The sequence below is a fragment of the Camelus bactrianus genome, chromosome 1, assembly GCF_048773025.1.
Source record: "Camelus bactrianus isolate YW-2024 breed Bactrian camel chromosome 1, ASM4877302v1, whole genome shotgun sequence".
NCBI classification, from domain to species: domain Eukaryota; kingdom Metazoa; phylum Chordata; class Mammalia; order Artiodactyla; family Camelidae; genus Camelus; species Camelus bactrianus.
In genome coordinates, this window is record NC_133539.1 from 84,675,216 (window position 1) to 84,696,394 (window position 21,179).

Consider the following 21,179-nt stretch of genomic DNA (forward strand, 5'->3'; position numbering starts at 1 on the left):
TTTATCTCATATTATTAAAGTTTTGCTAAGACAGCAGAAGTGAAAATTAAGGACTTTGATATCCTGCTTTGGCTGTGACATGGATTACCTAAAAGCAATAAGATTTTTTCACAACTGTGGAAAGAAATTGAGATAAGGATAATTACTGTTGGTACTGACTTTAAATGCATATGAAATTGCTTAATTTTAAGCAGTAATACTTCGGGTGTTCAGATAAAAGAAAGGACCAATTAAGTAATAATCTGCATAATTTTCTTTAAATTTCTATCTAGGATTTGAGCCTCTCTCCACCTGGCTGCCATGTTGAACATGTAGTTTCTGGTGGAATAAATACATATGGATGATAGCCTACTGTGACAATCACACTTCCTGCTTTAAAAAGGACTGTCTAACAAAACATGTAACTCTCCTGCTTGGCTCAAATTGACTTTTTTATGGACGACACCATTTAGATTATACCAAAGTGGTATGCAGATCATTTCAGGGAAGACTCAGAGAAACTATTTTATATTTAAAATATAGGCACAGCATTTATAAAAAATAGTTTGTGTGGTAGGTGTGGGTCAGTGCAGAGGGTGTAGGTACAGAAAACTTGGACTCAGCTGGGTTAGTTTCTCTGCAAGATGGCACATCGCAAGCCCCCCACCGATCTTGTCTTTGAAACGTTCTAATTTTAAGGGAGAATGGCGATTTCATCACCACAACAAAACAGAATTATAACATCTGTTTCACAATGTAGCTCATATCTTTTTTGACAGTTTTAACACATTTTTGAATATAACATCTTTTTCCCATTCTGATGCCACACTTGTGGCTAAGATCACTAGATATAGAACTTCACATACTTTAATGTTTTCTTTCCTTCCTTCCTTCCTTTTCACTTTTCTTCTCTCTTAATTAAAGGAATAGGATGAAGTCCAAGAAAACAAGAATCTTACTCTTATGATGACCTGGATGTGGTTAAAGTTCATTTCAATTTAGGTTATTACACTTGCTCTCTTCAACATATAATTGCTTTTTATAAAATATTCCAATGGCTCCTCGTGTTCTTTTCCATAATTATTTGCAATGAGGTATAAAACATGTATAAAAGAGTTTACAGAACAAAAATGCTGTTACAAGGCAAACACCCTCGTAACCAACATCTGTTCAAAAACTGAAAACGTGTCTGCATGTCAGAGGTCTCCCTCGTGCAACCTCACCGCTCTCCTCCCAACTGCCACCCATAAAGGTAATTGCTATTTTGACTTTCACAGTTATTATTTCATTCATTGCATTCCTAAATACTATGATTTAGTTTTGCTTGTTTGAAAATTCAACAAATGGAATAATATAGAATGGGTTCTCTTGTGACTATTTTCTCAGTCCACACTGTGGGCTTCATCCATGTCGTTGCACGTTTCTGGGGTTCATTTATTTTCAATACTGCACAGGAGTGCATTCTCTCACTCTCAGAATTTGTTTCTCCACTATACCCCAGATGTACATTAGGGTTGGTTTCTAGTCTGAGTCTAGTATAAATAATACTGCTATGCAGATCCTTTTATATGTGTCTTTGTACATATGCATTAGGTTGGGTATTTAACAATAGTAGATTTGAGGTCATTGGGTTGCATTTATACGCCTGGAGTGGATAATCCCCAACTTCTCCAAAGCTGTTACAGCAGTTTGCCTTCCCATTAGCATGTGTGAAAGTTCTTATTGTTGCACTTTCTTGTCAATGTTTTTCTTTCGACCTTTAAATGTTGGCCAAATTAGGTGTCATATGGCAATTCATTGTGCTTTTACTTTTCCCATAGGCAAACTGAATAATTTTCTTTGTGATATGGCTATTCTAGTCTCTTGCCCAGGGCATTTCTACCCTTGGCAGGCCTTCTGCATTTTTTTCAGTTGGTTTAATCCTAAGATCTAGTCATAAGAAGCTGCCTAGATTTTTACCTGTCAGCTTCAATGCCCCCAGGGAAAAATGGAGCTCTAACTCTCTGGCTCAGTTCCTTGGTACTCAGTACTCTCATGCCTTTAATCTAACTTAAACAATTTTTTTTTCTTATTTTCTTTATTGGACATCTTTTCTAATCGCCCTTGGAATATTGGTCTCAATTATATAGTTGGCTACAAGAAGTAACCGAAACTCCACATTCCTTATTTTCTACAAGATAATTCAACAAATACTTTTGAGGACATTTAGGATAATATCAAGCACCAGAGAGTAATATGCATATACTTCTTAATAGTGCCAACAAAGAGTTATTGAGTAATGCAGGTAAAATGCAAGAATGGTGCTTGCAAGGTATGAAGCCTTGTTTTTTCAAATAAAATTGAGTGATAAAGGATCAAGTACACTTTGATTTTAAAATATGACCTGTGATGGTAATGAAATGTAGTAGTGGCCAGTGTTTTAGAGCAGGTGAATAGAGTCCCTTAGGCACGGTTGCATCAAGGATAATAAAAAAGTATGTACAGGGCAATATGATTTCAAATTAAGGACATAAACATTAGTGCTACAGTATCATGCAATTATGAGAGCTCTTCGAGGTGGTAAATAAAATTTTCATAGTTGGCACTGAAAGAAAGCAAGGCCTCTAGTGTAACTGGCACTGAAAGAAGAAACCTCTAGACCAGAAGAGAGTAGAGCACACTAAAGAAAATGACAAAAAAAAGCAAGGAAGAAAAGAAGGAAGGAAGGAGGGAAAGAAAGAATGTCTACCTTGGCACAAATAAAAATTTTCCTTAGCCACATGGAGCTACACATTTCTATCAGTTTCTTATAATTAATATTAGAGCTGCACTGTATTGCAAAAAATATTGTTTATAATTATGCAGTTAGCTAAACAGAGTTATAGAGAACTTTCATTTCATAATACCAATCTCAACTAAAATTGTATTGCTTATAAAGATGAACAATCAGGTTAAAAACAGATTACAGTAGCATTATATATGGTTAACTAGACCAGGTAGAGTTTCCTAACGAATCCGTTATGTATTCTGGAATATTCTGATGGTGAAATTGGTAAAAATACCTTTCCAAGATGCTGTCTTAGACAAGTCTTATTTCTGTCCTGAAGTGCCACAGGGAATTTAGATTCAATCCACTGGGAAATAGGAAACCAATGAAAGACTTTAAGTGAGTGACATAGACACATTTTTCTTTAGAAATAAAATGATTTTATAGTAGTTGAAAAAATTGAAGCCTGGAGACAATATTAGGAGTGAGAAATAAGGAAAACACCAGAAATGCAGAGGAGTGGATAATTTTGTAAGATACAAAATCTTAGTTCTTCAGCCTGGTAATAAAGACCCTTCCACTCACTCTATGCTAGCCTTTTCCCATTCACTATTTTTCATTCACTCATTCACTCATTTATTCAACAGACAACATTTTTTAAATGCCAGATTCTGTACTAGATACTGAGGATATGACAGGAAAAAAAACCAAAACAAAAACAGGCAATTTTCCTTCCATCATAATGTTTACATTCCAACTGGGAAGAAAGGGCCAATGAATTTAATAAGTAATAAAGATATTATACCAACATGATAGAACTTAGGAAGAAAATAAATAGCAGGGAAGGGGATCAGGGAGTGCAAGGAGAGTAGAATTTCAGACAGTTGGTAAGGAAGGTCTCCCCGACAAGAGTAGAGATCTTCCCAGGAGACTTTTGTGCAGATATCTAACTCAGGTGTGGGGGGAGATATGTGGGTATCTGGGAAATTGTGTTATAAGGGAAAAAAAAAAAAAAAAAAAAAAGCAAGTCCAAAGACCCTGAGGTGGTAATGGGCTTAGCCTGGTTGAGGAACAGCAGTGAGTTCACTGTGGCTGAAATGAAGTGGGCAGGGGACTCTTAGTAGATTAAGTCATATAAATGACAGAGAAACCAGAAAATTCAAAGCCTTATAGTCCTTTGTAAGAATTTTGGCTTTTATTCCGAGGTAAATAGAAAAAATGGATTTCTAAAAGCAGAGGAATAGTATGATCTGGCTTAAATTTTGGAAGACTCATTCTGGATATTAGTTAATAGAGCAGTGAAGTCAGGGGGGCAGGGATACCACTTAAGAAATATTTGAGTAATTCAGGAAAAAAATGTTGTCTCAGATTGGAATGGTAGTAATGGAGAAACACAGTTTTGTAGTATAAATAATACGAGTTGAACGTGGAGTTCAATACCTTGAATGTGGACTTTGAAAGAAAAAGAAGAATCAAAAATAACTGCACTGTTTTCAGCCTGAGTAAGCAGAAGGATGTGATTGGCATTTATTGACACAGGAGACCCTGGAGGAGGAGAAGGTCTCCATAAAAAGAAAAAAAAAAAAATCAGGAATCTTGTTCTGGATCTACTGACACTGAGATACTATTAGCCTCTCATGTAAAAGTGTCAAGTCTATTGGATATTTGATTCTAGAGTTTGGAGTAGTATTAAAACCTGTGAGACTGGATGAAGTCACCAGGGAGGTAAACGTAGAGAGACAAGATAATACGTACGTGGACAAATCACTGGGCAAGTAGATGAGGATCAATCAGAAAAGATACTGAGATGGATTAGACAATGAGAGAGGAGAAAACGGGATGATGGAAACTGAGACCATGAAAGCATTCACTTTGTTCTTAATGACAAAGTATAGGGTATGGTAATGGGAGTGAGAAGCTAAGAACAAAGGAAAGATCCAGTTTATCAGAGAAGAAGAAATCAGTGAGCTGAGAACCCAGCATCCTGGAAGTATAATGTATATAAATACTAGAATCACTAATAATTATAAGAATGATGTCAAATAAAGCAGCTGTGATATTGGAGCTAAACATCCTCACAGATGGAACCAAAGGTGTCTGTAGGTGATTGCACCCAGAAGAGGTTGTAGTAATATGATGAAAAGACACTAGAATGAAAGCTTTTTTTTTTTTTTTAATCCTAGAAGTTTGGAAGCAGCAATGAGGAGTAAAGATGATTTTTGTCCCATCTCTAAGCTTGATGGTGTGAGTGAGGAGGGGAGAAAATCGGGAAACATCTGGGAGGGTTTCTAGGCAACAGTATATTCTGGGAGACCCAGTTAGGTTAGAGCAAGAATGTGAAGGGAACATCCAGAGAAGCTGATAAGGATGTGGGAGGTTTGTCTGTGACTTCCAGGGAGGGCCGTAGAAAGTTCAGGAAGTGGGGAGTAGGGGCAATGGGGTTGGAAAAGAGGGTAGTCAGAACTTTGTTGGGGTAAGAGCCTGAGTAGTGAAAACTTCATTGGCTGACATAAATGGTGATAGAAACACTTCACCATCTCCCAATATTCTGAAATAGCTTCCACTGGAAATACATTTTGCCATTTTTCACTTAGACATATACCATCTGTGTGTCACCTTCTCCACATAGTATTTTTTGACTCCAACTCATATAGCTATCTCCTTTCTTCTTTTTTTGTAGAACATACACACTTAACCCCACTCATTTGGTTATGACACTTATTCACTCATTCAAAAGCCTTACTAAGCTTTTTACTATGTGTCAAGCACCGTGTAAGGAAGTTGTGAACAAAAAGTCATAATCCCTGCAGCTGACGTGAGTCTGTTTATATATTCTGTTTGTATATTCTCTCCATTTATATTATATATTCTCAAATGGCAAAGGTCATATTTATCATTTTGCTGTATCCCACCTAGTCCCTGTATGATACAGTCCTATAAAACTACTAAGTATTTCATAACTCTATCCTGAAAAGATTGGATGAAAAGTTTTTTGCTCTCTCTTGAAATGGATACGTAGCTAACATAATACACTTAGATAAAGAATATGACCATGTGTTTAGATAGATATGTCTTTGATAATTTGCAAATCAGCCTTTGATCATCTGTCAGCATTCTCAAAGTATTTTACTGCTAACAAGGGAAAGCGTTTTACACACTATGCATTTTATTAATTTTTAAATGGTTATTGCCATCTTGAATAAAAGGCCTACGGAAAGTGATAATAATAGAGACACTGGAATGAATTAAAAAGCTCTTGATTCAGAAAAAGTATTCAGTAGGATAAAAAACTGAGGCAGGAAAAAATGACAGATTAGAAGAGATACACTGTTAAACAATAATACGTTACTGAAAAGATTATTTGATTGTTTATATCAGTGTTTACTAATTTCTTCTTAAACAATTAACTGGGGGAAACCATCCTTTAGAGAAAGCCTGAATAGGGATTTTTGAAAAATTTAAGATCTTTAAGTTTGATGAGACCTCAAATTGTATTTTCTCAACCCCAAAGATGAGAAAAAAGGAAACTGGGCAAAGCCACACTCTAATAAATATAAAGTCAACCAAATGTCATTTAACACTATTGGTCAAGTCTATTGATATTATTTTGATTTTAAGCAGAAGCATTGAGACAAATAATGAGTGAGATGTGTTCAGAATTTATGATTGCCTTAACTTTTCCTTCCAGATTGACTCAAGCACAGACCTGTATCAAAAAATAATGACAACAGAAGAGGAGCTTCTATCAGCAAAAGAAGAGGAGGGTAGAAAATGGCAAATGGAGATGGTGAATCACAGCCGGGTTGTAAATCCCATCTCAGTTTTTAAGTATATTTGTTATTTCCTTGATAGGATGCTGGGGAATAGATTCCAGGGAATAGCTCAGGAGCATCACCCAAATCTCGGATCTGAAGTTTTGGGGTAGAATCACTATCTGGGAGCCATCGAAGTGAACTAACTTATCATCTCCTTAACAAGTACTATAAAGACAGAACCAGCAATGTGCAGACAGAAGATAAATAGGATCAGATTCCTGGATGAGGAAATTCAATTCCCAGTGAACTGAAGAGAGTAGAGATGACCTTGACTGTCCTTTCTGGAGCATGTGGCATGTGATTACTCTCCAGTGATCCACAAAAACGTGGTAACAGCACAGCATTAGTATTATTAACTTGCATTTTTCCATGTGCTTGAAATATAAAGTGCTTTGATATAAATGATTGTATTTGAGTACCATATTTTTCCCGTGATGTAGGGAGGAATATATTTTCAAAGAAGGAAACAAGGTCATTCAGCTACTCAAGGGCAAAGCTGGTATTTGAACCAAAGTGGCCTTCATCCCCTACTTCTCTGGTCCTTACCACCCCGATCGAGGCCTGACTCAGGCTGCTGGTCTGTTTTCAGACTTCATAAAATACAGAACTTAGTTGATCATAATCATGCCCGCTCAAATTCAGTAAATTATTTTAAAAAAATCAATCTCAAACACATATACATAAATTAATGATTTGTAACTTGTGATCCTGTTTCTTGACATTTATAAAAAACCTGATATAGCCTATGCATATTCCAGGCATTCGTTTTACAGCCACAAACAACTGAATGACCATATCAGGCAGGCTTAACTGAACGTGATAATACGAATAATGTATCCAAGACAACATCTTTTAAGTAGAAAATAACAGGTCCCACACACTTATTTCCATAAGTAATATAAAGTATTATATGATAAATAAGAGTTTCACATTTTTTAAAAGATGACGTTCTCAATTATATTCACTGACTGCTGACTCTCTTTGAATGTTACCTCATAGGATATTGTAGGGTTGGAAATGGTGAAGCACTTTGAAAAGGGTAAGTTGGGCCTATAAATGGCAAGTACTGCAATTAAAATTAATATTTATCCTCAAACTCATTTGATGTCCTTCAGAAATGATGAGATTGGCGGCCAGTCTGAATCCGTGTGTATGGTCTATTGATCTTAATGTTGAAAATAATGATTTCCTCTTAATTATTTAAACCCACAACAGGCAACTTACTAGTGCACAGGCAGTGGTATAAGCAATCTGAGTGACTTTGTGACCCATGGTTTGTGTGTAAAATAAGCAACTTAGGTAGTTATAAAAAAGTTTACTGAAAGCCTCCCAAAGCAACTGGTATGTAAGCCTTTAAAATGTTAGAAGAGTTCAGGGAACCAAAGTTGGTATTTTTATGGAATGTTTAAAGCTAGACATAAATATTTTAGTGAACTGAGCTGCTCAGTCATCTGGAGTTTATGACTTGGTTCAAAACCATTTATCTAGTCAGAAGCTAGTGCTAAACTATAGTTTAATATTTCTGTTATACAATTTTTGCAACTGATTCTTAGTTTGAAGAGTTCTGTATGGCTTAAGCAGTTAAAGAATGTGAAAATTATTGGCAGCGATTAGTAAAACCAGTAAAAACCAAGGAGGCCAATATAAACATGTGCATTTTACTGAAGAATAATCATTTACCTTTTAGCAATCTCAGAATTGTATGCCTTGAAGTATTTTTTTCCCATGACCAAAATAAGGACCTTTGCTGAAACCTCATGAAACAAAGAAAGGAGGTAATAAATATTAATAGAGCTGTTTACATGGTTCTGTAGCTGAATTTATGCTTGCAATAATACAGGTACACTCTCCAAATTGCTAGCAAGGGGAAGAAATGGGCTTTATTAATGTCTACAATTTCAAAGTGCTGCTCCAGATTTTACTCAGGAAATTACTGCTTAAAATCAGTGGAATGTAGAAGACTGTTTTCCCTTAGTTTCTGTCCTACACCTTATTTCTATTATTCTTTCATTTTGAAATTTTCAAGGTTAAGCAACTAGCTCCTTCATGGCATTATACAATAAAAATGAAATTGCATTAAAAAGGAAAGTTTGAACTAAGATATTGGATATTGCAAAGGTATCAATGCAATTACTGTGTTACCATAACAGTGAAGAATTCTGTAAAATGAAGTTACCTTTTTCATGTCCTAGAAGAAAGTTAAATATACTTTTTATTAGAATGAGCCTTCTTGAGGACAAGAATGCTGCTGTATCCCAAAGGCCCCAAGTGATGTCTGGAATAAAGTAGGCACTTAAGAAAAACTTGTGAATGAATTATGAATAATTATAACAAATCGACTACAGCCTAAGTCTACACCATGCAGAAGTATAAGACTGTGATATTTGCTTTACATTTTCACCAAGACACTAAGCCAGCACAACAAACTCAGTATCTCTAAAACTGAACTTATGATTTTCTTCCACAATAGCTTCGTTACTGTTAATTCCCTATTCCGATGACTATTACAGTATATTTCCTGACACTCTGGGTAAAGTCTCAATCATATATTACTCCATATCATTATTTTAGCCCCTTTAAAGAAGAATGTCTCACCTGTCTATTCTGCCTTTGCAATATTTTTCATTTGACCACGTAGTTTCCACGCCTATTGCCACTGTCCTGACTTGTGTATTTCAGATATTTTGTCCTAACAAGTGTAAGAGTCTCTTACTCAGTCTCTTCGCTTTCAACTTTTATTCTTTTAAAATCACCCTGAGATTATAGAAGTTGTAAGTTATATTAGTTTGTGCTAGGTTGTGCTGAATGTACAGAGACAAAGAAACAAATAAGAGCATACAAATAAAGATAGAAGTTTTTCTTACTTGCACATATAAGGAGTCCAGAGGTAGGGTGCAGAACATCATGATTGCAGAGAACTAGATTCATTCTCTGTTGCTGCTCTACCATCCTTGGTGAGCCACCTCGTGAGCCAAGATGGCTGCTTGAGCAACATCCAACGTGATTACAGTCAAGACACCAGCAAGTGAGAAGAAAAAGATGAGTGTACCTTTGGAAGACTATTTCCAATAAATCATATATAGCATTTCTAATTAACATCATTGGCCAGAAGATAAGTTTGTGGCCATATCTTACTCCACAGAAGGTTAAGGAATGTAGCATACCTGGAGAAAATGGCTGCTATAAGAAGTTGCAACCTCTGCAAAATCAAATGTTTTCCAAAAATTATCATCTTTAACCCTCACAACAAACCCTTTAAAGTTGATGTTAATATTCTCATTTTTAGATGATGAAACAAATATCCTTGGAGCAGTTAAATAACTCCATAACTTCACTAATCTCAGCCCACATTTGATGCTTTCTGCTACTTTATGCCTCCTCTTGCACACATACTGCTCCTTCTGGCAAGAACTAGCTCTTAAGCTTTTTAGATGCTCAACAAAAGGTTGACAAATGGATGAATCATTGGTCAAGTGTGAGGGGGAATTTTAATAGTATCTGAGAATCTCATAGTTCCAGCCTAGCATCAGGAAATAACTCATTTTCAGAAAGAATATTTATCTCTTCAGTCATTCATCATTATCATAAAAGTAACACATTTACTATCCCAAATTTCTAAGTTATCAAGTCAGAAAACAAAAATTTAGGATACAGGAGAATGACAAGGAAGAAAGGATTGGTAGTATAAAATTTGTAATTTTCCAAAAAAGGGTTATGTATTAAACCTCTTTTCTTGATCAGTTTTGGTCAACTTTAATCTTTGATCAACTGCACATTTTGAGCTATTAAGAAGGGGGAAATATTGCTAGATGTGAAGAGGACCAACGTATGCCAAACTGAAGAAAGATTAACTGAGCGAGAATCACTGAAAAAATCTCATGGTTGCTATAATAGTCAACTGGAGTAATAAAAATATCAGTCTTCCTATTTGATCACTATAGTGTTGTTGAAAACTTGGGAGAAAGGATATTCAGTTGTAGCGAAAATCATACAAATAAACTAAACTTAGTTGAGTATTTTTCAGTCTCCTTAGCTGTCTGCCTCCTGCCAAGGCATATGTCAGCCTACGTTTTTTGGTGTTAATTTCTAGATGTCACTAGTTCAAAAGGCTTTTTACCTAAAATTTCTTATTCCCCAGTCCATGCTTTAGATGCTCTTGAAATACCCTCTGCTCTTCCAAAAGGGGACAGTTTTGTCTTTTTCACTAATTAACTACTCACTTTCCTTGTCCAGAAGGAGTGATGCTCTACAGCCATATTTTTTCATATAAAGGACATAGATAATTGGTAACACTTAAGGACACAGGTAATTAAATGGCATGGTTGAATACCCAAGTTGCTTAATTTACCAGAAATCATTAATGTATAGCACTACTTTAATTGGTTATATTTCAAAGTTATGAAATTGTGGCATTTAGAGTAATTGTTCCTGGGTTTTGTGATTATTCATCCCCCTGTGTATTTGACTTTATATTTAATTGGCAGCAGAATAGTTTGTTCTTTGTAATCAGATAACCAACTTCCATTTGTGTACTTAATTAACTTATAAACTCTTTATATGAATTTATTCAACAAATATTTATTGGTAAGGGAAGAGTTCTAACTTCTGCAAGACACCATTTTAGACAGATTTAGAAAATGAAGCAGACGGTTTCCTGTCTGCAGCTGGAATGTTGGAAAAAGACATACAGATAATTAAATATGTACAACATGGTAAGTAGACTTAAAGGGATTTTGACAAACTGCCATGGGAACACAGAGAAATAATGAACGTTTCCTGATAGCTCCTAAACCAGTTTTATCAAACAGATAAAACTGGATTTGGTGTTGAGGATGAGTAAATGTTTATCAGATGGAGGATTTGGTTATAACATTCTATTCAGAGATGCTTGAAGGTGAGCCTATGATGCATTAGATACTTAGGGGAGAGGTCCAAATGGCCAGAACACAGGTCATGTGACAGAATAAACTTTAGATTCTAAAATGACTCATCTTTTATCACACTTTGTGAGCCACAGCAGCCATCAGAATAACCAAGTGCTTAAACACCACAAATGCTGCCAGTCAACGCTGTTTCTGGAAAATGCCCTGATCCATTTGCTTTCCAGTGGTCCTGCAATGGTTATTCCACAGCCATTATTGTGCTGAACTGATATCCTGGCTGATTCTCCTACTACTGTCACCACAACTTATGCCCAATTCTGCCCCTGCCTTCCAAGTCCCTGATCCCAGATTTGAAATTACAACCCCCCTCCACCTTATTAATTGAGCTCTTTTGAGCAACTACAGAAAATCTAGCCTCTAAGTTATCAGAGAAAGCCCCTAAAATTAGATTAATTCTTTCCACTTTACAATCTTTTGTAGCAGAACATGAATATATAACTTGAAATGAATTTGCCTGAGGTAGTCAGTATTAAAATCAAAATTACTTTCTCAAATTGACTCAAATAAGTGTCACCAAATAGGACACTCCTTTTGATCTCAAGTGTGTTCCTTGGATTTTCAGACTTCTATTCTTACAGTCTCCTACTGGTACATGTCTTGCTTTCTTCAAACTTGTTATATATATTTACTGTCAAATAAGCAAACCTTTTAATCAACATTTCTCTTTATTCTTTTATCCCTTTTTAGCTATGTGACATCCTTTACTAAGCACTATCATAGCCCTTTTGTCTGTTCTTCTAATGGTATCTTTCTTGGGAGGTAGAGTGACATGATTTGGAACCAGCTAGAACTAAACTTCCCTACCACTTAACTTGCTCAGTGATTTTGTGCAAATCATTTAAATCAGTGATCCTCCATTTCCTCACCTGTGAAGTGGAGATAGTGATCCTACTTTGCAGCACTTTTGTGAAGATTTAATAAATATAAAACTCTCAGCCCAGTGTCGGCCATCAGTAGACAAAGTAGTGTAGCTCCTGTTTTTGAAATTATGATTATTACCTAATGCCTCCTTAAAAAACAATTCACTAATATCTTGTTATTTTCTGTTACTAATCTCCTTACAGCCTCAATTTAACTAAAATCTAGCCTCTCCATTACATCAGTCAGGCTTCTGACAGGAAAATAAAAACCACACTGGACATTTCAACAAAGGACTTTGATAGAAGGAACTATAGGAACATAGGTATGGAGAGCTGAAAGAATAAAAAGGGAATGTTGGGTAATGGTAGCAGGAAGCAACTGTTACCCTCAGAGAACAGACTGGGATTGCTCAGGACCTGGAATCTTGGGGAAGCACCCAAGAATTCAGCCCCCTGAGGAAGGGTGCCACCCTTGCTGCTGCTGCCGTGGCAGAGGACAGGCAATGAGGCTGGATCTGAGAGTTTAAAAGCAGTCAGAAGATGCAGTTAAGTGCTGATATTGCCTTCTCACTTCCCTCTAGGGCCCTTGGCTGGAGGAACCTGACAAAAAGCCAGCAGTCCAAAGAAAATAGAGTTGGCCGAGTTCTATCACCAGCTTCACAAAGCACTGTGTAGATGGCTGGATTTAGATCTGGAAGATAATAGATTAATGACCAATGCCTGGCTACTGAGCATCCATAATTACCCCTCTATAGATATTTGAACTTTAATATAACGGGAATTACAACACTAAGCTCTTGCCCAACAAGATGTAACTATCCTGTGGCAAATGAAGATACTTTTACTCTCCCTTTAAAGGGAGGTACAAAGTCCCAAAGATCATGGATCGCCACGAGATTTAGTAAGAGATAATTTAGTAAAGATATTAAGGTGGTCCCCAACTCACCATAACCCCATATGCAGCCTATATAATAAAAGATGAAAAGTTCATAAGCCAGAGCATATTTTTCTGAAGGATATTTTCAGGAGCAGATGGTGCTCTGGGAAATGGGATAAGATACTTTCCCTGTACCCAGACCCAAGTGAGAGGGAGTTCAGACAGAAAATGCTTTCTTCTAAATTCCAATTCAGATCCACTTCTTATTACTGTCATTGCAGGACTAGTGAGGTTTTTTGGGAAGATCTTAGCCTGTGTACCTGTAGTTTGAGTTCCTGTGTCCGAGTCCCACAGGCTGGCTGCAACAGTTTTGTAATGGCAGCCAGAAAAGAGAAGGAAGCAGTGGAGGAATCCCACACTTTACCCCCACAGGTGGCTGTGGCAAGGATTGTGAAGTTTCCTAAGGTCTGAGTGAATGTTATGGAGAGTCCTAGGAATTGAGCTTCCTTGAGAGACTCAACCAACTAACCAACCAAACAAACAAATAAATGGTAAGGAAGAAAAAGAGATCTGTGCCAATAGTTCACAGGCAACAAATGAAATCGATTTTTCAGTGATTAGGAAATAAATGTTGAGACTCTATTTCAGGCAATTTGGCATGAGAAATAATCTGGAAAACTCAAATCAAACAAAAATATTCTCTCTTCAAAATACATAGAAAGCCTGGGGAAAATATCCCTAGTGTCCTTTAAACACAGAGCTGAATTTATCAGGAAGTAAAAGGAATCCGGAAACCCAAAAGGTATAAATTAAAACCCAAGTTGCAGCTCCCAGGAGGGTGTGTCCTGGTTCCAGGAACCTTGAGATAGATGGAGTTAATACTTAAGAAGTTGAATCCCCAGATGTGATCATTGACTGGATATCAGGAGTGAGGGAGTTTAAGGATTAAGGGATGAAGAAACAGAGGAGTAACATTTACAGTTTAAGAAAGCAGAGGGAGATGCTTTGGGAGGCAGGGATATAACAAATTTCAGTCCTACATAGAACCTGATGTCTTTGTGGGACATTTTGGTTTGATGTTTGGGAGCATCAGGACTGAAGATCAGAATTTGTGAGTCCCAGTAGACACAAAGGTGCTGAGGAATTCGTGTGGACTAGATGAGGTCTCTAAGGAAGAATGAGATATATAGAAGATCGGGGATGAAAGTAACATGGAGAAACACCACTGTCGGCTAGGTAGTGAAAGGGGCTCACTGGGGTGTTTACAGATGGGTTTCTAGGGATGTAGGAAGAAAGAACATAAGGAGGAGATGATTGCCTTGGACTCCAAGAGAAGAGTGCTTTCCAAGGATGAAAGGCTCATCAGTGAAACCAAAGGCTGCCTGGAGATCAGACAAAGACTGAAAACAAACACAGACGTAGCAACAAGGAGTATGTGGGTGTATTTAATTGAGAGTGGTTTTGCAGATAAGCAGTAGAAGAAGGATTCAAATCTGAATCTCATGCCCCTTTCAAACTTCTACTTACCTGTCACAGAGCTCTTATCAGTTTTTTATTTTACAGATTAGAAAACTGGGGATCAAATATATTTAATCAATTTCCTAAAGGAGAGGCCAGTTAGCTATGACTGAGACTTCCTGTGGGTTTTTATGCCTGAAAGCTAAGAATAGTGTTTATATGTGTAAATGGTCATGTTTAAATATTATATAAGAACCTACATGATATCTTCTATTTTCCTTTTCCATCATCAAAGTCTAAAATATTTACTACTGACCCTTTACAGAAAATGTCTGCTGACCTCTGGTTGGCCTTTCTGAAAGTAAGTAACAAAGATAGGATAGAGGTCTTCTGACTGTCCATTCCATTTCCCAAAACTAAGCAGAACAATACAACAAACCAACAATTCTTCTCTAACAATTAGACAAAATAACCTCTGTGAATAAGATGCATATTGATGCAAAGCATTGTTAAGTATCACAGTAAGAAAAATGTGAATACATTCTGATAATAGAATTTTAAAAACTTTTAAAAATAATCTTCTGGATTGGTCTTCAATGATTTTTGTATAGTTTGAGAATCAATAACATGCTTTAAATCAAATAAATTATCTAGATGATGAAATGTTTCTGGTTTAAACATCTCAATTGATTCACATATGTAGGCTAGGGAAATAAAGATTTTGATGTAATTTTGATAATTAATATGCAAAATAGTTTTTATCTTCAGGGATAGTAAAAGGAAAGTAAGTGGTTTTGATTTCATGTCATGTATGAAATACTTTAGGATTTATATGAAATTTTAAAATGTATCTGATGACTCCTCCAGTTCCTTCACTTGTAATATGGGTAAATTTTAAGTAAATATCAAAAGTAGTCAAAATTATTCACCCTGGGAAATATTTAATATGCTGGATAATTAATGAATAATGAACTCCATTTCTTCCCTTCTCTTACACAGTAAAAAGAGTTGTGGAAGGGGAACAGTCTGTCCCAGGAGGATAAACATTAGTTTTAACTCCTCTTTTAGAAGCTGCATATCTATAAACAAGCTCTTTGTCTACATTGACTCTGTGTCATTGATTGCAAAGTTGGGAAACTTGAGGAGGCAGCAGGAAGAGCTGGCCAATGAAGCATTGATCCACTCCATTGTAAGTTTACTGTCAGTGTCAAATGAAATAATGCAAGTGAAATAATTTCTAGAAGTATATGCCACAACAGCTGGTCAACTTTATCTAAGAAAGATAAGATAATTTGTTCAATTAAAATGATATCTTGATAAAAAATTTGCCATGATAAATGTAAAATTAGAAGATTTGATAGAAAGTTTTCAGAAAAAGTAAAAAATATTTCCTTTTATAGGTAGGTTATAAAAACAATATTTACAAAGGATTAAATTGTTCTCTCTTGCTTTTCAAGCAAAATATAATTGTGATTTCCTGAATAAAATGAAATTCAAACTATGAAAATAAGGCAAAACCTAAACTTAATTCTGTTAAATAGTAAATGACAATAATAAAGATGTTTTTATTTAGCATGAAAATTATCTGAAATTTTGGGTCAGTAAAATGACAAGGAGTATAGGTGAATGGCACAATATATTAGCATATAAATGTTCAAATAATACATTTGAAAAAGCAGACTTACAGTGTGCACAAAAACAGAATAAAAAGATAGTGAAGAAAATGGGTAGCTTAGTTTGACACTCATCAGTGTTATTATAAAAATAAATGTCTGTCTAAGCATACTTCTTTTTAACTTACTTTTAATTTAGATAGCCTTTCAATTTGAATATTTTATTTTAAAGAAATACAATATACTGTTCACATACTTGGAAGAAAATCAAAGAGCTTTAGGGAAGACAGTAGTTCTAGGATTATCATTATTAGGGACTACACACAAAGACAGAAAACCATTCTTCATTTTTCAATCATGTGGTAACAAAGATATAGACTTACAGATGTCACTTGATATAGATTATCAGAGAATGGTGAGACAATGTGGATAAAAGAGGATGGTCAGTGGTTAGGGAGATACATCACCCAAGGAAAGTAACAAGTGAAGAGAAGGAGAAATGACTGAAATATGGTTTTACTGATGTGACTTACCTAAATCAAAAGAGAAAACAGAGATTTTAAAAAAATTGCGTAAGTATGCAAATTAAGTTTGTGTATTTGAGAACTTTTGGGTTACAATGAGCCCATTATTTCTCTCATTCACTACTTTGCCATTTTAGTGTAAATAAATCAAGTTTTGCAATACTTTGCTTATGGTATCACCACAAATTAATTCCTAGGTGAGATTAAGGAACTCTGATTCCTCAGAGGTATCAGAGAAGGTTAGGACACTTAGGATGGGGAAGAGTGAAAAAGAGAGTCAGAAATTATTGACCAATCTTTTATGTACCATCTTTGAAATCGCATAAATTTTAACTTTGCATTTCAATGATACCAAGCACTAACGCAAAATCTTATACACCCAGGACGACAAATAGCTCCCCAATTTCATGTGTCTAACTTCACTAAATGAAGGGCTTGTGTTAAGGAATATCGGACTTTAACTCTTAGCCATAGATTTATGTTGAGCAATTTTCTTTGTAAGTCAGCACCATTGTGTTTGGAAAGGATTATCTCACAGTTGTGGCTTATCTAGATCAATAAGTAAATAACCACAATCCATATTTCAATTTTCATTCTGTCTGAAAATTTCTTCAGCATTTACAAGTTCTACGGATTTCTACTTGAGGAGAAATAGACATAGCCTTGTCACCTTATACATCAGCTAGCCAGAAACTCTTTTTTGATACCTAACATAAATGGGGCAACATGGCCAAAAAACCTCATGATTTTTCAATGTCTCTAATGGTTTTAAGAAAAGACTTGATTCAATGATTTTCCTTGGAATGAAAGTCTTATAAAATATTTACCAAGAAAATGAGGCTATGCCTCAGTTCCTCTCTGTCAAATTATTTTCAGCATAGACTCTCCTTTTCTCTCTTTATGATAATAACTTTTCTGATCAGTTTAAAGATACAGTTTTGTTAGCAATGAACTTCATATTATGATTTCTTTTCCAGACAAAACTCAGAAAGTTGATTTGTGTAGGCCCTGCTTCTGATAAAGTTGAATCCTTTCTGAATAGTGGAGATATTTATTTCAGGAATGTTGGCAGTCTTTGTTACCAAAGCATGAAGCAGGGAAAAAATGAAGTATAATCTTTCTCTATCAAAGCAGAAAAGCCAAATATTGTCAAGGAAGCTTTATCTTTAGAGTCCTGGGATGTTTTCCAGTCAAATTTTGACTACTAAAATAAACAAACAAAAATCATAATATTGCAGAGATAGACGATCTTTGAAATTTCAAAAAGGAGCTCTTAAAATAGGGAGGCTTTTGTGATGTTGTCTGCAGCACACAATGCACTAAACTAGATTGGGAGAAATCAGTAGTTCCAATTTATTGCCTGCTGTAGGAAAATGACAGAGTTGCCAATTTCCTTGATAATTTGCTTCAATGCTGTAAAAGAAACTTCAGGGTTATTTAAGTGGATGGCATTATACAGCAACATAGCTGCATATTTTTCCCTCTGCTCCAAGCTACAAATGAGGTCAACCTTTCCGGGGGTACATAACTTAACACTGGCTGCTATTTATTTTCTTTAATGATAGAATAATCAACTGGTAATAGGACACTGTAATGAGGATGATTTTGTTTTTGGACAAATCAAAGCATAAAGTTCAAGACTGTGTAATGTTAATCTTCTTATTGCACAAAGTTGCACAATATCTGATGCATAAAGTGGTTCTTCATTTTCTTACTTTTGTATTCAAGCTTCACTGGCAAGGAGCTTCACGTACGGGAAACAGTTATAAAAACAAGGAAAATGGAAAAAGAAGGAACAAAGAAAGTGTAAAATGTTTGATTACTTGAAGGAAATAGATTACTTGTTATATTAAATGCAAATGGTCAGAAATTCTATATCGAAAGTCAGAGATGATCAGATTGGGTTGAAAAATAAAACCCAGCTATATATTGCATATGAGAAATATACATAGGCAAAATTTTTAAAAAAAACATTGAAAAGAAGCAAAAACGTTGAAAAGTTCCTGTACCCTTTTAGGTGTTTTGACTAAAGAAATGTTAATAATACACAGGTTTTGTTCTACTTTTTTCTTCTTCTATAGTTTTAGTTATTCTTGTTGTTGTACATTTGATGTTTTCTAACTAAATCTAGGCACAATGTAAGAGTATATCTAAAAATTAATTTCTAATTAGAGGAAATTCTTTCAAGTGGTATAAATTGGTAAGAATAATGATTGCATATTATTTCAACATGTATATCGCCAGGCATTTGTGTGGAGTAAAATAATTTTAATAACATAATTTTATATAAGTTCTAAAGCCAGTTTTCTTAAAGCAACTTAAAGGAAAAAAATTTAGGAAAAAATATTTTTATAAAAACTTTTGAATAATATTTAGGAGACTCATCAAGTTCTATGATACTTTCTGACATTTTAAATTAGCTTTTTATGTATATTTTTCATAGTATATTTTTTATAGTAGGTGTTAGATACCTATTAAATAAATGGAGAATAGTAGAATCTTCAAAGATAATTTTAGAATAATATAAATGTATTGAGGCATCCACTATGATCAATCTAATTGCATATTTTGAATTTAATGTAATAGATAGCACTTTAAAATGTGAACTTTTAATTCAAGTTTATCATTCAGCAAAACTGAACTGACTTTTGAATTTAATATAAGGCATAGCTTATTGTGGTGACTCATAACAGAGATTCTGTTCTAACTAATTCTGCATATTAATTTCAGCTGATAATTTATTTCTTTAAACTAATAGAAAACAATGCATATTCAAGAGTCAACTTTTTTCTTTCTACAAATATATTAGGAAATTTTAAAATGAATATGTAAGAGATGTTATCTTATTAAAATAAAACATAATTTCTTTGGAAAAATAATAAAACAAATGGAGGAAAAAGAAAGCTATGCTCAGATCCTCAATGTATTGTTCTTATGAGATAATTTCAGCAAGTATTCTGTACTATGGGATTGCAACAGAGGTCAATACCAGCATGTAGACTTGAATTTCCAATATTTAGTTTGAGAATTCCAGCATCCTGTGATTCAAAATACCAATTACTTGAAACTTGAGAAAACAAGTTTCTTTCTGGAAAAGGATGCCAATCAAGTGTCCAAGAGGAATATCCAAAGGAAAAGTGAGCTTTGAGAGATCTAGACATGTGAAACTATAAAATCTATTTCCTGCTCTAGTATTTTACTTATAATGAAGTATGAACAGGAGTAAAATTGTTGAATCCTTGCTGAAATGATAGACAGAATTACTAATGCACAAAAGTAAATTCCTGAGACTATACGGAGAAAAATTAACAACTGAGGAACAATTGATTCAGTGATTCTTTAGAGAGGTGGCCTACATTGCTTTCCCCCATCTGGAGCCTCCATTTCCCATGGGCAACATAATCCCACTGAATCTGTGAGTGTAGCATGATAAAGAAGAAGTGAGTTGAAGATTTGGCTGGGAAATGTTAAAGCTATTAATGAGTCAAGTCTTCTTATCTTTACATTTTTCCTTCTGTCCATTTTTGCTTTAAATTTCCTAATAACCTGTTTACCTGGAAGAGTGACTTTGATTGTTTAAAACTGTATAGCCAGGTATTTTCATGTCTAAATTGTTTTTTTAATCATTTCACTCCATTTTTACATCTGTTATATTACATTGTTGTTTGTTGCTAAATACTTGTATATAACCACTATTTTTCTTTCTTTTTTTTACCTTTTTTAATTGAGTTATAGTCATTTTACAATGTTGTGTCAATTTCCAGTGTAGAGCACAATTTTTCAGTTATACGTGAACATATATATATTCATGTCACATTTTTTTTTTTTTTTGCTGTGTAACCAATGTTTTTCTTAAGTTTCAATTTCCCCTGTTTTCTTTGGTTCCTGTATAAATCCAATGTTGCACAAGACCTGGCTCAAATTCAAATTCCTGACACTCTCCTTGATGACCTTAATCTGAAGTGATAATTTCCTTCTATAATTTCTTAGAGCAATGTTCGTCCATTCATTTCAAATGATGTCTTCCTTACAGTTTTTCTGAATGTTTATTTAAATATTTTGTTTTTCAACCCTTACCATATTCCATGTGATCTATACCCCAATGATACCCAGAGCCTTGCCTTGGTTTGAAAAATGCTCTGTGTGTCTTGCCCAGTTTCATTTATCATTCTTTTCAGCACATTTCTCAGTGAATTTAACAATGATAATGTTTACCTATCTATTTCATTGGATATTTACTTTGAAAATATTATAGGTGCCTACTATTTAAAAGTGGCATTGTTCCATTTTATAGATCTCTAAGCTACAACTTCAGTGAAGAAAAAAATTTGATATGGTAGTATTTATTTCCCTATTAAGAATAA